At 34.8% G+C, this 17,893-nt stretch overlaps 1 long non-coding RNA gene across 1 annotated transcript in view; it reads right to left on the bottom strand.

Annotated features, from left to right (window-relative positions):
• LOC134472633 (uncharacterized) overlaps window positions 1-17,531 on the bottom strand; it is a 38,569-nt gene extending 21,038 nt beyond the window's left edge. The window contains exon 1 of the long non-coding RNA XR_010042527.1: window positions 17,459-17,531. This is a non-coding gene — a long non-coding RNA (uncharacterized LOC134472633). The remainder of the gene's footprint in view (window positions 1-17,458) is intronic.
• Between the last annotated feature and the right edge of the window lie 362 nt (window positions 17,532-17,893).

Here is a 17,893-nt window from a genome sequence, read left to right as displayed (position 1 = left end):
AAACCTGTTCACAGAAGTAATGGTAGAAAACTTCCCAAGCAGAGAAAAAGAATTTGACATATGGAGAAGTGAGATACATAAAGTCTAACTAGCCATGATCAAAAAAGTCTATACTATGGCATATAATAGTCAAGATTCCAGAAATTCAATAGATGAAGAGAATATTAGAAGTTGTTTGCTATAGTCAGGGATTGTGAGGAGAACAATTACAATCAGGACACAGAATTTATAATATTATTTTATGATGGTCACCCAGAGTCAAACACAAGAAAGTGCAAGGAAATCTGTCCACAACACTAAAGACACAGAATATTCTGCCAAAGGCCTGGATCCCACAGCAATGTCCTGCATGAGGCCAAATGAAGACCTAGAGTCCATGACAATGCCTTCTATTGGAGGTCTAGAGCCCATGACAAGGACTCATATCAGTCTGTTTTATGGATCTGCACTGGGAAGGCCCAAAGGTCAGCGGTGGAAGTTAGAAAGTCGATGTCAGCAGGGTGAAGGAGCTGTGCTCGTAGATTGAGTACATTCCAGAAAGCCAGCATACCAAGTTTCTTCTGGAGATTAAACAGCACACATCTCCCCCTCTGGATCCAGGAAGCGATGCTCAATGTAAGGACCAGAGCTCCCCCAAAGTGAACCACAGCACTCTCACCAAGGTCCCAAGCTCCTCTGATGACAGTGATCAAACTCACACTGGGGAAGTTAGTCATGACGAGCTCCTCCAGGAGAACCAATGGCTCAAACCAGCAACACTTAGAGAAACCCATAATGCCTAGCTCTTTTTCTCCATGTCTCTGTTTATTCTGGCAACTTTCCTCAGGTGGGCCATCTACACTTAGCACCATTCTGATTTAATTCAGCTGGTGTTAAGTTGACCATCAGTTTTTAATCCATAACATTGTTAGAGAAAAGAAACAAATCACCTGTTAAAGAAAGCTCATCAGAATCATAGCAGAGTTCTGAACACAAAGCCTCAAGTCAAGGAGAATATGGAATGAAGTATTTCAAACCCTAAAGAAAACAACCTGCAACTGATACTGATGTACCCATTAAACTATCTTTCAAAGTTGTCTGGGGCTGGGGATCTAGTTCAGCAGCATAAGCACCTGCCTTGCAAGCACGTGGCCGTAAGTTCGATCCCCGGTACCAATTAAAAAAAAAAGTTGATGGAGAAATAAGATACTTCTATGACAAAGAATACCTGAAGAAATTTGTACCCACAAAATCAGCACTTCAAAATGTTCTAAAGGACATTCTAGATGGAGATAACAAGGAATAAAACTTCATGAAACCCAACAGAATAAATCTACCAGACAAGGCAAGCAATTAAACAGTGGAGAAAAAAGAAAACAAACAATAGGAAAATCAAATGACAAAGATAGGTCAATACATATAATTTATAACCATCAGTGTTAATGGTCTCAATTCACTAATCAAAAGAAACAGACTGGCCAAATGAATCAAGAAGCAACATCCAACAATATGCTGCATACAAGGAAAACATTTAATTTAAAAAGAAACTCACAGGCTGAAGGTCAAAGGATAGAAACTAATGTGCTTATACTGCTTGATCAATTACGCATGACTATATCTTATAACCTGAGCAACTTCTTTGAAGATAGTGACATGCAATATATTAACCATTGTCAGTTTCCTATTATCTTGTTTTTAAAATTCTGAATCTTTGTTTTTATTGTTTTCTTCTCTTTAAAATAAAGTTTTAAAAAAAGAAAAAAACCATTAATCTATGAATGGGAAAAAACCAGACAGATTCCTAGACACATACGAGTTATCAAAGATGAGTCAAGAAGATATAACTACTCTAAACCATAACTGTCAATAAAATTGAAAATGTAATTAAAAACCTACCAACAAAGAAAATCCCAGGCCCCAACAGATTCACTGCTGAATTCTATAAGAAATTTAGAGACTAGTGCTGCTACTTCTCAAACTTCATAATGAAATTGTAAAGAAAGCAACACTCACAGATTCATTCCTGGAAGCAAACATTACTCTGATATCAAAACTAGAGAAGAATCCAACCCCAAAAGAGAACTACAGGCCAATTTCCCTAGTGCACATACATGCAAAAATCCTCAATAAAATATTGGCAAACAGAATGCAGAAAATCAAGATTATACACCATGTTTAACTAGAATTCATCTCAAGGTTGTAGGAATGATTCTACATATGCAATCAATAACTGTAATATACCATATTAAAAAATTCAAGGACAAAAGCCATTTATTCATCTCAACAGATGTAGAAAAACCATTTGAAAAATGCAACCCCCATTAATGATAAAAAAAAAACCTACAGAAAATTGGGATATATGGACTTTTACCTCAATCTGATAAATTCTATCTATGACAAACCATCACCCAACATCATACTGAATGGATAAAAACTGAAATCTTTCACTCTAAAGTCAGGAATGAGACAAGGATGTCCACTGTAACTCCTCTCATTTAATACAGTTTTGGAAACATTAGCCAGAGCACTTAGACTAGAGAGGAAAATAAAAGAATAGGACAGGAAAAGAAGTTAAATTATCATTCTTTTAGGATGACACAATACTTTACATAGAAGATGCCAAAAACTCTGCAAAAAGTCTTTGAGCATTAGTAACTAAATTCAGTCATATACCTAGATACAAAGGGAATACTCAAAAATCAGTAGCTTTCTTGTACACAAATAACAAACTCACTGAGAGAGAAATTAAGGAAACATCACCTTTCACAATAGCATCTCAAAAAATAAAATAGGCGTCAATCTAGCAAAGAAAGTAAGAGATCTTTACATTAAAACCTGCAGTACTCTGAAGAAAGAGATCAAAGAAGATATCAGAAAATGGAAAGATTTCCATTGTTCCTGGGTAGGGATAACTAGTAAAGTGAAAGTGGCCATACCTCAAAAATTATTATACAGATTTAGTACAAGCCCAACAAAATTCCAACAGCAGCTCTCACAAGTTTATGGAAAACAACCCTAAAATTCATTTGGAACCAAAAGAGAATAGCAAAACCAATTCTGGGCAACACAGGCAAGGCAGGGGCATCGCAATCCATGACTTGAAATTTTACCACAAGCTAGTGTTACAAAAACAGCAAAACAATGATCAGTGGAACAGAGTAAAAGATGCCGAAATAACTCCAAACATACTCAGCCACCTTATGTTTGACAAAGTAGCTAAATGCCTTCACTGGAAGAAAGACAGCCTCTTTAAAAATGGTGCTGGGCACATATTTGGCTCAGAGGCACAAGGCCTGCCTGGGAAGTGCAAGGTTGTGAGTTTGATCCCCAGTACCAAAAGAAAGAGAGAAAGAAAGAAAGAAAGAAAGAAAGAAAGAAAGAAAGAAAGAAAGACTGATACTCTACATGCTGAAGATTAAAACTAAACCCATGTTTATTACCATGTACTAAAGTCAAATGAAAATGGATCAAAAATCTAAATATTAATGCAGAAACACTAAATCTGTTAGAACATAGGTAGAATTCTTGAAAATGTTGGTATAGTCAAATACTTTCTAAACAAAACTCAGTTGCATAGGAAAGAATTAAAACTGGGATCTCATCTTACTAAAAGCTTTGCACAGCAAAAGAATCCAAGAGAAGAGATAACACATACTGAGGACAAAAACTTTTGCCAGCGGATCCTCAGGAAAAAACTACAATCTAGAATATGTAAAAAATTTTTAAAAATCAGACCTCCAAATTTAAAGACCCAGTCCAAAAATGATCATGTGAAATGCATAGATATCTCTCAGAGGAAGAAGTAGAAATAGCAAATAAATATATGAAAAAATGTTCAACATCACTGGTCATTTGAGAAACGCAAATTAAAACAATGCTGAGGTTCCACATTAGTCCAGAAAGAATGGATATTACAAAGAAGTCAACCAGTAACAAATGCTGGCTGGGCTGTGGGAAAAGGAGCCTTTTTCCACTGTTGGTGGAAATGTAGACTGGTGCAACCACTGTGGAAATCAGTGTAGAGATTCAAAAACCTAAAACGGGAGGTTCCATTTGACCCAGCTATTCCCATTCATCATACCTTCCCAAAACAAAAGCCTCAAATCACAGCAATATATGCACACCCACAATTACAGTGGCATGGTTTGTAATAGCTAAGTCTTGCAAACAGCCCAAAATGTCCATCAATTGATGAACGAACAAAGAAAATATGACTTTTTTATACAATGGAGTACTTTCAGCCATAAGGAAGGATGAACTTTAGACATTTCTAGGTAAATGGATGCACTTTGAGACCACACTGTTAAGTGAAATAAACTGGACACACATATTTTCTCTGATGTGAGAAATCAACAGTGTAAATAAGGACCAAAATGTATAATAGATATTGTGATATAGAAAGAAAATATTCAAATGGGAAGGAGAACTGGGGGTGGGGGTGGAAAAGAAAAAAATGAGAAAAGAAGGAAAACACTGGAATAGCTTTTGTAAATAAGGTGGGAAATAGAAATTGAAAGAAAAGGTAGAGGAATGAGAAAAAAAGAATCATTATACCATGTACAGGTACAAATTTCCTATGGTGAATGTGATCATTACATATACCTAAAATGTATCCATAAAGCTAATTAATTAAAAAAAGATAAATGACAGGCAGATAACTTCTTCGAAATTGGAGAGATTTGCCAAAAACTCAGCTAAGCCTCACTCAAACTATTTCACCTATAACTCAACAGTTCTTTAGATCTCAAATTTTCTTGTGCTTATATCACATTCTCAGGAGCAATTGATATTTAAAATAGAAAGGATAGATTACATTTTTTGTCATTAAATTTTCTTTCCATGGAAAAAGACAAGTTTTAGTAGAAAAAAATTTGCCATCATCGTTTTCATTCTTAAATTACATTTGCACTCAGCCAGTTTTACAGAAACTATTGATATCAGTTAAGAAGTTTAAAAATAGGTAAGAGAAAATCCGATGTTCAATAGGATCAATATAAAGATAATTGCTTATCTCACAAGAAATCCAGAAAGCAGGGTATTTCCAGAACTGTTCTACTCAGTAAGTCAATCTCATTAATACAGGTACTTCCCATGACTGAATCCTTCCACCACTGGCCTTTGTCCTCTGCCCAACAGCTACACAAAATAATAGTTCCAAGAAAAGGTACTTTATTATGTCTTTTTTCCCCTAGGAAAAAATCTCATAGGGATCCCATAGTCTTACATATTCATTTCTAAACCAAATCCTAAGAAGGTGATAGGATTGCTATATTTTATTTGGAGGAATCAAGTCTCGGTCTTATATCCTGAAGCTTCCAGGAAACCCAGCCTCTGAAACACTCAGTTATCAAGAAAAGTTAAGAGATGATAACCTTGCTAAGGTGACTGATTGCATTTAGACACCAGGGTCCCATGTATGACATAATTTACCCTTGTGGCTTATGACTCCCCTTCTTTGTGATTAATGTATCTGTTAATTTATCTTTCTCTAATAAAAATCAGAACTCAGCTCAAACAAGGAGGACTTGTTTGCAAATTGACTGCCTTTCCCACTGTAACATTTTAAATACAAGATTTGAGAAATTCATTAGATTTATTATACAGAAATATTTAAAGTTTCTTATATGTGTTGTTATTTTTAAAGAATTCAGTGAAGATGCAACAAAACTTCAAATTGGTTGTTTAATTTGTAAAGGTAAAATGTTTTTTCTTTAAAGAGTTTGAGCCTTTAAATAACTACCACATTGGTCTCAGATACATCATTTTGCCAACAGATGTCTGTAATTTAATTTGAAAGAAAATTGTGACACAGATTGACATACAAACTTCTTAAAGACATAAGCCATGCTACATTATGGCATGCCATGCTACATTATGTACTGTAGATTTCCATCTTTAAAAGAGCTTTAAAAATTATCTGATTTTTATTGGAAAAATTAAATATATCAAACAAATTTTTTACAAGATTAATCATAACTATACTTCTCTTGATATACAGGCATGCAGAGATATCAGTATAGATTTAAATATAGATGTATATATATATATATTCACATGCATAGGTGAGCATATGTATTCATCTATATACATGCAAATATACATAGAAAGATAACTATACATATTACACACTATCTATTCAATTATCTTCATGCTCCTCGCAACCCACACATATAAATTTTAACATGTAAGATATGTTACACACTCATAAAATACTTCATATTTAAATGTGATGACACATGATAATTATACGTGAGGACAGAGGTGAAAAGATCAAAGTTCATGTTACACGCTGTTTAAAATACCCCACGTTTTCAGACTACAAAAAGAATGCTCAGTATCCTTGCTGCATTGAATTTGGCCTCGGGGAAGTTATTCCATTGTAATCTCTTAAAAGTAAATCTATTATCTGAGTCCCACAAATGAAAACTGGGGAGTCTAATTTGCTCCAGAATGAAAGTAAAGACAGCAAGGTTTTTGAGGTCATTGGGAAGGACTAGAAGCTCTGTTTGTTTTACAACTTAGAAACATTTACTTTTTAGTTTTGGTTTGCCATAAAAAGTTCTCCCAACAACATTTATTATTCAGGAGCTCTGATCCACATCAGCCGAAGAACTAATGGGTATATGCATTTTTGAAAGTCAAAAGTATGTTTCTGAAGTTCTGATTTTGAAATTAGCTCTCTGCTCCAAATATTAGGGGAGGGAGATGAAGGAGGGTTATAGGCCTGTAAAGCATTTGAATTTTGGGGACGTGGAATATAAAAATAAACAAGAAAATGTCTGCTTATACAGTGAATCCCTAAAAGCAAATAAGCATGTTCATAAGATTTGCTTGGAAGGATGTTGTTTGGAAACCAGATTTTGCTGTTCCACAAAAAGTAGTGAATTATGATAAACTCTCAGTTTAGCTGTATGAAATAAAATAAAAGCAATGACACTGAAAAACCTGACCTCTGGCTTGTTTAATTATTGGCGTGGGAGAACTCACGTGTAATATTTGGTGGAAATCCTCCAGTATGGTAGAATGAACTTCTTAACAAACTTAGCAGTACAGCAGTGACCAAGGTGTTGCTCTGCTTTTCAGCGCCTGGGGTACAGTAGCCTACTATCTGTCCCTGACATGGATGGGGAGAGTAACTGCTGTTATTTCCAGGCACTCACAGTCATTCACGTGTTCAGCTGCACTCTGGGTCACCCATGTTAGAGCCCATTTCATTGGCAGTCAGCCATTGATGAAGTTGGTAATTTTCCTGAGTGTCAACTTCAAAATAGTCACTATGCTAGTCTCTGACAGAATAATGACAACCAAGATAAAGAAGGTCTTGTCTTTCCAGGAGCTTGAAGACTAATTTGAGGTGCTGAGATAAACAAGCAATCAAGCAACCTAAAATTGCAACTGGGGTTGTAATATATGCTATTAAATAACAGAACAGGGAATTCTAACCTGCAAAAGATTTTCCTAAAAAAAAAAAAAAGAGAGAGAGAGAGATTTTTCCAAAAAGCTGTGTTAGAAGCAATCGGTCCAAGAAGGGTTGGGTAAACCAGTAGAAAGAACTGAGAGAAGGTTAACAGAGCACAGGCTGGACAGCAAGCTGGTAAGTGATGAGATTTGGGGGGGGGGGGAGACTGAACACATTGTAACAAACCTCACAGCTCAGGTTAAACACTTCTTTAACCTGAAAGCATTTGAAAGTCATTGAGTAGTTTTTTTAATAAGTAGAGAAGCATGATTTTTGTTTTTACAAATATAAGTCTTGACAGAAAGTAAAGAAAAAGATGGAAAATAAACAGGGTTTGGGGGACATTGCAACGCGATGACTAGTGGTGGCAGTTTGATCTCAGAAAGAGGACCCTAATCATCTGAACATCTTATTTAAACACAGACTTGGGTCCTAAATCCAATGTTTCTGACTCAGTACATCTGGAATGAAACCTAGATTTTAAAAAGTGCAATCAGAAATCATAAGAAAGGAAATTAAATAAAGATAAGATCAGAAAACAATGGAGTTGAAAGCAAAACAAGACAATTAAAAAGAATCAATGAAATAAATAATTGTCTATTTAAAAGAACAACAAAACTGACAAACTTCTGGTAAGAAAAGACTAAAATAGATGATTAAAGTGAATAAAACAGACACTGTAACCATCAAAAGGATAGTAAGTACTACAAATGCCTACATATATAAATTTGATAATTTTGAAGAAATTTACCAATTACTCAGAACCATACAATTTCTACAATTCATCAAATATTAAATATGATACTGTAGGCATTAACTGAATTAACAATTTAAGAGCACAAAATTTAATTTTATGGCCAAATACTTCTCTCTGAAGAATTATACAAAATTTTATAGAAAATTTAACACCAACTCCACATATTCTCTTGAAAACAAAAGAGAATAAGAGAGCATGTCATAACTCATTTTATGAATTGAGTATTATCATAATACCCAAAGCAGATAGAGAGTAGCAAATCAAACCATACAAAATTTCAGACCATGATCTCTCATGAACAAGATCTGAGATTCTGTAAGAAAATATTACTGAATAAAGTTGCAACATATCACAAAAAATATACACCATGACCAAATGAGTTAAAGATTAATATGTGACTGCTAATTCAAATAGAGTAAACTTTGGAAAATATGACATAATCTATGAAGAAAAATTTGAAAAAATTCACATGAATGTTTGGATACAACTCTCAGGAGGATGGAAATTGAAGAGAACCTCCTAACTTGATAAACAAAAGCTACCAGAAAATCCTACAGCTACAATTATATTTAAGGATAAAAGAATGAATCCTTGCTCTATGAGATCAGAATAAAAATCACTCTCATCCAACACAGTGCTTTACTTCTAGCCATTGCAATAAAGCAAGAAAAGAAAATAAAGGTGTACAGTTGAAAAAAAACTGATAAAAATCCAGAAGCAGATGATACGATTCTCAAAACTAAAAATCCTGAAGAATATGAAAAATAAAAATTTCTTACAGCTTAAAGGTAAGCTTACCAAGGGCACAAAATACAAAGTAAATATGGAGAAATTGATTGCATTTCTGTATGCTAGCAATAAAGAATAGAACAGAAAATTAAAGTGCAAGTTTGTGTCTCCAGGTATAGCCCAGAATGTATAAAGCCCTGGGTTTGAACCCCAACACCTCAGTCTGTCAATTAATAAATAAAAGTTTATTTATGATCACTGAAGATGAATAAAGTTTCAAGTAATTTTATCAAAATTATAGGAAACTTCATAATGAAATCTATAATATGCTCATGGAAAAAGGTAATAGACAAAATATTCAAATACACTCAACTTTCTTGTGACAAAGGTGCAAAAGCAATGCAGTGGAAGAAAGATAACTTTAAAGAATGGCGCCAGAATAATGAAACATTCACCGGAAGTGTGGTAGGACAGGCAAAGAAATAAACTGTGCTCTGATGCTTTGTCTCATCATGTAAATATTAACTGAAAAAAAGATCACAGATTTAAATGTAAAATATGAAACTACCAAAGTTTCAGGGGGACGAAACATTTTGGGACCTAGGACGAGGCAAAGTTTTTAAACTTAAATCCAAAAGTATGATGTATAAAAAAATTAACAAGTTGAACTTTAGCAATATTAACTTTTGTTTTGTTTTGTTTTTTGAGGCAGGGTCTTATTGTGTAGTTCAGGCTTTCCCTGAACTCACTGTGTAGCCCAGGCTGGCCTAGAACTCGTGATGGTTCTCCTGCTTCAGCCTCCCAAATGATAAGATTACAGGCATACACCACTATGCCAAGCAATATTAACAACTTTTATTTTAGCCACATATAGTGGTACAGGCCTAAAATTCTAGAATTCTAGGAGACTGAGGCAGGAGGATCACAAGTTAAAGTCTAGCCTGGGCAACTTAATTAGACCATGTCTTTAAATAAAGAAAAAAATTAAAAGGCTTACTACAGGCTCAGTACAAAGACCATGAATTCAAGCCTCCATATCATAAAAACAAAACAAAATTAAAAAATACTTTCACTTTACATCAGATCCTGTTGTGAGAATGAAAAGATCTGTTACTAAGAGAATTTTTTAAATCATGAAACTGTCTAAAGGACTGGAATCTAAGATATACCAAGAGCTCTTTGGGGCAGCAGATACAGTTATGTGATACAGTGTTTGCTTATTAGCACATGCAAAGAAAAAGAACAATGCTCTGAACTAGAAAAGAAAACTCTGAATAAGTCTATATAGCTTAACTACAAAATTGTCAAAAGACACAAATACATATTTCACTAAAATGGATATATAGATGACAAGAATATGACAAAATGATAAATACCACCGATCTTCAAGAAAGTGCAAATTAAAAGGAAAGTCCAACATACACATCCCAATGAGTCATAAAAAAATAGTAACAACACTAAATGACAGTGAGCATGTGGAGAAATGAAGTCACTTATATATTTCTGGTTGGAGTGTGTGATTGATTCTATTGCTATTCTGCAAGACAATGTCATAATTTAAAGACAAATATGCAACTATCCTATAAAACAGTAACTGCAATTCTGGGCATTTATCCCAGAGAACTGAAGGCTTATGTTCACACAAAACTTGTACACAAATGTTTATAGCAACATTATTTGTAATAACCACAAACTAGAAACAAGCAAGATGTCCTTCAGTCGCTGAGTGGTTAAACAAACTGAGTGGAATAACACTCAGCAATAACAAGTAATAAATCTAACCCACACAGCAATCTAGATAAATCTTCAGAAAATTATGCTGAGTGCAAAAATCCTGAAACATTATATATCATACATCATTGAAATGAAAATGTTAAAGAAATGCAGACTAGATCAGTGAAATCAAGAGCAGCAGTGATCTCAAATGTTTACACAAAAGCAAAATTTACACAAATGGCTCAAAAGATTATTGGCTAGGGTTGGAGGAAGGAGGACAGTCAGAAAATCATAACACACCAGACAAGAGATCAAAAGAGTCTGAATCTCGGAGCAGAATAGGATCACAAGCTACTAGTAGCCATTTAATGATACTTGAAAAGAAGAAACAACAGGACCTGAACAAATTACAAACTGCTGAAGTTCTGCATTGAAAATGATGGGCAGAAATAAATGAAAAACAGAAAAACACTGCAGAAAGATAAAAGAAAGATCTCAACCACGTATTGAGAAAGTGGAACCATGTGTGGGAAAGTTGTGAATAGATGTCAACCTGAAGACAAGATACATTCAGCATGCTGCTCAAGAAACAAGCAAAGATTTATCATGATGAACTGAAAACGGAAGGAAACAGCATTCAAGATGTTGATGCAGAAACTTAAGAAAAGTCATGGCATTATTTTTTAAACATTTGTGGTGATAAAGCATCTGCTAATCACAAAGAAGTAGAGAAATCCATTGGCAAATTTGTCAAGGTCATCGTTGATGAAACTCTGATGCCAAAACAAGTCTGGGATGCAGATGTAACATGACTGTTTTGGTATTATTGCTGTGAAAAGACACTGATTTCAGCTGATGAGACAGCCCCTATAGATATTAAAAATGCCAGCATAAAATGCCTGTGTTGGCTTTAGTAATGTAGAAGGAAGGCTGAGTATAACCTGGCTGTGATAGGCAAAAGCTTGCATCTTTGCATTTCAAGACAGTGTTTCTCTTATTAGTCTGTTATTATGCTAACAAAAGGCTTGGAGTCGAAAGACAGCTTTTCTGATTGGTTTCACAAACGTTTTGTACAGTGGTTCAAAGTCAGTGTAGGGAAACTGGACTAGATGAAGACTGCAAGTCTTTGTTATGCAAGTACTGTTTTCATCCTCCTGCCAAAATTTTCATCCAAGAGGACATTTACACTATATCTTTTCTACAAAATGAGACTTTATTCATTCATTCATTCATTCATTCAGATGACCAGGGTATCCTCCGAGCATTACACTGGTAGTGATGAACGAAGGTATAAAAGGTTTTCAAAAGAAGTTTACTGTGAAGGAGGCTATATATGTTGTTGCCTGTGCTCGGAACACTTACTAAAGTCCCTATCTCATGCCTGCACAACTTCTGGCTTGTGACTATGTTCAATGATGAAGATAAACTAGTGCTGACTTTGAATGAGCCCACATGTCATGTGAAAAAAAAAAAAAAAGATGCCTGACCTCTTTACATATAAAAAAGATGTACTTTGAGAGTCTACCAGTAAGGCAGAAGCGGATATTGAAGTTTTAAACATTGATACTGAGGGTCCAAATTTAAATTCATTGACTGATGGTGAAATTACTGAAATGTGTCTGAGTCAAGGTGATTGTAATAACAGTGGTAACAAGGAGGATGTTAACACTGCAGAAAAAATTGAATATAGTAAAAATGTGTACTGTGCTTATTAAAAGGCTAGAGCATCGTGCATTCATAACAAAACCAGGTACCATGTCAGTTTATAAAATCAAAGGGATTCTTCTAAGACAAAAAGTATTATTAATGAAGCAGATACAGCTAGAGGAAGCATTTTTTAAAAGTTGTTGCACAGAATGCTTCCTCATTTCTTGAGAACCCATTTCCTGATACTCAGCTGCTTATCATATTAATTTGCAACTAAACAATACACAAAATTACAGGATATATTGTGCAGAATTTCCTTCAGGCCATATGTCTCAAGTATATAAAAACGAATGTCTGGTATAGGCTTAGCTCTATTCTCTCCTCATTTCTGTCCTCCCTTTCCTTTAAGGCAACAGCATTTCATATAAACTTTAAAGTGCCAGGATTAAAATTAGGGATAAATTTTATAAATATGGTGCAATAGCATGATTTTGAAATTCAAAGTTTTGAGGTCTGAAAAATAGGCCCCCAAAGAAATGAATCGCCTATTTTTATACACTAGTGGTTTGCGGCGCTGCTCACAAGAACACCTTCAATAGAAGTCAGTCATTCAAAATGAATTAGAGATGACAGCCATGCTATTTGTATCCACTATTAAATTCTGAAGTCTGTGTTTACAGCTAAATGAATTTTTCCATCAATCTAACTGAATAACCATTTTAGGAAAGGTCAATTTATTATCATATAAAAAAGATTAGTAAATGTTTTTTGAGTGCCTGAATGTGTCACTACCAAAACAAAGCTACTTTTAAAAACATAATCAGGTAAGTAATAATATTTCATTAGTGGGTAAATTATACTAACATCCTCAATGTTGGCACTGAGTTCCTGTTAGAATGACAAGCATAATTTTCTGGTTTCAACAAAAATTTCAAAAAGTTATACTCAAACTATTTAGTAACCAACAGTGTTATTAAAACAAAACATCCTGTAATGACAAGAGCTAAAAATGTCCATTGCCTTTTGGGCTGAATAATTTACCAAAAATTTGAGAATCTGAAATAAGTTCAGAGAAATGCCATAAGGATGACAGGGATAGAAAGCTGGACTCAAATAATAAGAATGATGAAAAACATTTAGACAAAAGAAGACCAGTGAAGTACTTGATGAACTTAAATTATTGGGAGAGCTGAGCAGCTAGGTTCTATTGCTTTCTGTTCAAACCTATTGCTTTGCAGGGTTTAGGAATAAGTACAGTAAGTCCTTTACATTCTCTGCATTTTCATGAAAGAAGGTAATAAGTCTGCTTTAAAATTATGGAAATACAAAGAAGAATATATGTAAGTCCTTGTGAGACTTTTTTCACTTGTCCAAATTTTTTCTTCTAAAGGGTTCTGTTTTGAATATTAGATTTTAAGCCTTTATTCTAGATTGCCTAGAAACAGATGATCAGAAATAGTCATTCAAAAAACGTTTAAGACCTCTTTGTTTTTGATATTTGACAGACTTAGATCATTGCTGTAACTTGACCATCAGTTAAATGAGAATTCATTTTACCACCTCAACATTAGTGGTTCTCACTGGTTCTAACATTTGTGCCAAGATTCAATAGATTTTATTTTTTCAAGTAGAAATTATATGGTGCTATCTACAGATCATAGCACTGAACCCTATCTTCTAATTGCTAAAGACATCCTGATATTGTGCCTTTCCTGAAATGTTCCTGGAAAGTACCATTTAACTACACGTGTGATTCTTAAGTCATGCTATTTATTTACTTAGAGAATACAGAAGTGTATCTCTTACCTAACTTCTGTTATTGAAATAACACTATCAGCTATCTAATAAATTTATTCTATAACTGACAATAATTTTATAGAATTTCACAGCATGTGTCATTATTAAATTTATCATGATTCTCTTTCTTTTCATAAACTGGTGTTTAGACTTTTTTTTTTAATTTGAGAACTTGAATTGTCCAGAATGTCAAAGAATGGGGTTTGGGCCAAAGCTTCACTGAAAGTTTAAAGGCCACATTTTATAAAACAATGCACATACACACACACACAAACACACACAAATTCCAAATTACTTGCCAAATTTCATTGCTGTTAGCTTCCCACAATATTCTAAAAACTATCAGACAAACAGGCGTCAGTATGATTAATTCTGATGATTACTTAAATTTTTTCCTTTGCACAGTGACCTCAGAAAGCTTTGAGTTCAGCTAACTAGGCTGAGTCTCTTCAGTTAACTGAAGTGTTTGTAAATAAATGATATCTTTTCTCCATTAAAATGTTTCCATCTTGACCTACAAGAGAGGACTGTATGGGTAGTATCTAATGACTAATTTGCTTTTACGTTAATTCACTGCACAGAGAAACAAAAATATTTTTAAATATTCATATACTCAGGAACTATTGCATAAAGTAAATTTCTACTAAATTTAAACTTTCCTCTGTGGTTTTTTCCCATGAAGCACAAAGTGCTATAAACAATGACAACAAACAATAATTAAGTTTTGATTTACAGGTTAAAAGACAGTTTCATATGCATTATCGCATTTCAATTTCACAAAAAGTCTACAGACTACAGATTGTAGAAATGTAGAAACTGAGGCTGAAGAGGTAAGGTGTCCAAGTCTCCCAGACAGGAATTGCTCAGCTAGATCTGCATCTCTGGATTCTAGCCCTTGGCCGCCAAAACTGAGAATGTAAACACAGACGCATGTGGTGGGAATCCACACATTCAGAGATGCTGAGGTTGCTTTTCACATGTAACCAGTGATCCACAAAACACAGAAAACAAAAACAAAACATAGACAAATGGACTGCATGAAATTTAAAAGCTTCTGAAAGGAAAGAATGCCACCACTGAAATTTTGGAGTTAAGCATAGCACCTAAAATAAAGAGAATCTATGGGATGGGAACAAATATCTGCAATATATGCACCGAGAGTTAATATTCAAAGTATATAAGGCATTCAAACAACTCCATAATAGGAAAATAAATAACCCAATTAAAAATGGAAAAAGGACCTGAACAGATTATTTCTCAAAAGAAGACATATAAAATGCCAACAGATGTATGAAAAAGTCCTCACTAATCATCAGGGAAGTGCAAATGTGACACTATCTTACACCTTTAAAAATGACTTTTACCAAAAACAAAACCAGAGGAAATAAACTGGGTAAGGACCTGGAGAACAGGAACACTGGGGCACGGTTGGTAGGAAGGTAATTAGTACAGCCACCGTGAAGCACAGTGTGTTGGAGGAATGTGTGTGCTCCCAGGTTCATTGCAGCAATATTCACAATACCTAAAGTATGGAATTGAACTCACTGTCCATAAATGAATAAGGTAAACACAGCACAGGTGCATGATGGAATACTATTCAGCTTCTAAAATGAAGAAAATTCTATTTGTGACAACATGAACCGAGCCAGAGAATGTCACGCTTAGTGAAATTAGCCAGGTACAAAAAAGCAAATATCTCATATTCTCACTGAACATGTAGAACCCAAAACTCTTGAGTTTGTGATTAACAAGGGGCCAAGAGTGACGTTTCCAGACAGGGAAAGGGAATATATTAGTAAAATTTCATTCAGTTAGATAGGAGGAGCTAGTTTAGAAGATCTACTGTACAGCATGGTGACTGTAATACTAATATATAGTTACTCAAATATTGCTAAGAGAGATTATAAATGCTTTCATCACAAAAATATTTAGTATTAAGGCTAGGGGTTTAGCTAGCAGCACTTGCCTGGTGGGCATGAGGTCCTGAGTTCCATCACTGGTGCAAATTTTAAAACACACACACACACACACACACACACACACACACACACACACACATATATGCATATATATATATATGACTTGAATATATATATATATATGGCTTGAATCGATGGAAATATTAATTAGCTTGACTTAGTCTTGAAAATACCATGTTGTACATCATAATTTTATGCAGTTATTTGTTAATAAAATGATTAAGATGTAATTAAAAGATTTCCAAAAATTCCAGTTTGCTTAAAGAGCACTTCTGTAGTTCATGATATTATTCAGGCCAAAGCTGTGTTCATGCAATTCAAAGCAAAGTAAAATAATGCATAATTAATCACAGAGCTCTATCTATAAAGTATATCAAGGATACAGTTTACTTATCCCTTCTTTAAAGTGTGAAAAGTAGGAATGCTACTTTTCATTTCTTTAAAAAGTGAAATAAAACTTAGGTAACTAATTCCATCAACAAATTAGAGAAAAGTCAGCTTTATATCTCTCCTCCCTGAAAACAAAGGAAATACACGTTTAGTTGATATTATAATTTTAAAGTAATTTATTTACAATATTTTCATAATTAAAATTCATTTAGAGGATAGTTTTATCGATCACATAATAATTCCTTAATTGAAATTTATCCTGAATTTTTGTACTGGTCAACTAATGCTAGCTGTTACCATTAACTCCAAAATTTCAATGGTGATGACTGAAGTTTATTTTTCAGTAATACAGCAGTCTGCCCTGGGTATTTCTAGTAGGTTGATTTGCTTCATAGCTGCTGTTGTAGACAGGGGTTGTACAGAGAACAATTAGAATCAGGACATAGAATTTATAATGTTATTTTATGATGGTCACCCAGAGTTACTACAAGAAAGTGCAGGAAATTTATCCACAACACTCAGGACACAGAATATTGAGCCAAGGGCCTGAATCCCACAGCAATGTCCTACATGAGTCTAGATGAAAACCTAGAGCTCATGACAATGCCTCCCATGAGTCCAGCTTGAAGTCTAGCACCCACAAGAAGGACTCATGCCAGTCTTTTTTACAGATCTGTGTTGGGAAGGCCCAAAGGTCAGTGATGGAAGCTAGAAAGTTTATGCCAGCAGGGTGAAGGAGCTGTGGGGGTAGGTTGAGTGTTCTACGCTGGAGCCGAGAAGTCATGCTCCAATAAAGACCAGGACTGTCCTGAAAAGCACAGGCATCCTGAGCACATGGAGGCCCTGAGCTCCTCGATGATAAGTACAGTTGAGTACATGCCAGAAAGCCAGTATACCAAGTTTGTCCTGGAAATTAAGGAGCACACGTCTTCCCCTCCGGAGCCAGGAAGTCATGCTCGATGTAAGGACCAGAGCTCCCCCAAAGTGAACCACAGCCACTCTCACCAACAAGGTTTCGAGATCCAGTATGACAGGCTCCTCCAGGAGAATCAATGGCTCAAATAGCAGCACATAGGAGAACCCGTAACACCTAGCCTTCGCCATGTCTCTATTTATGCTGGCAGTCTTCCTCAGGTGGAACATCTACACTCAGCACCATGCTGATTTAATTCGGCTGATATTACGTTGACCTTCAGTTTTTAGTTCATAACAGGTGTAAGTAATCAACTTCCAGTCACTATAGTGAGATATTTAAATCAATTAACAGAGAATAAATGATTTGGGGTCACTGATATAGACTGGAGGTTGCAGTCTATGATGGATTGGTGTCATTTTCTTTGGGCCCCTGGAAAAGCAACTGATCAAGGCAGAATTTGTGGTAGAGCAAATCATTTACCTCATGAACTAAGATAGAAAGAGGAAGAGGGAAACAGATCTGTT

The sequence above is a fragment of the Cavia porcellus genome, unplaced genomic scaffold, assembly GCF_034190915.1.
Source record: "Cavia porcellus strain 051 isolate PalLab524CR breed Dunkin Hartley unplaced genomic scaffold, mCavPor4.1 scaffold_2, whole genome shotgun sequence".
Lineage (NCBI taxonomy): Eukaryota > Metazoa > Chordata > Mammalia > Rodentia > Caviidae > Cavia > Cavia porcellus.
The sequence above is the reverse complement of the archived record's forward strand: the minus strand, read 5'-3'. Positions and strand labels throughout refer to the sequence as shown.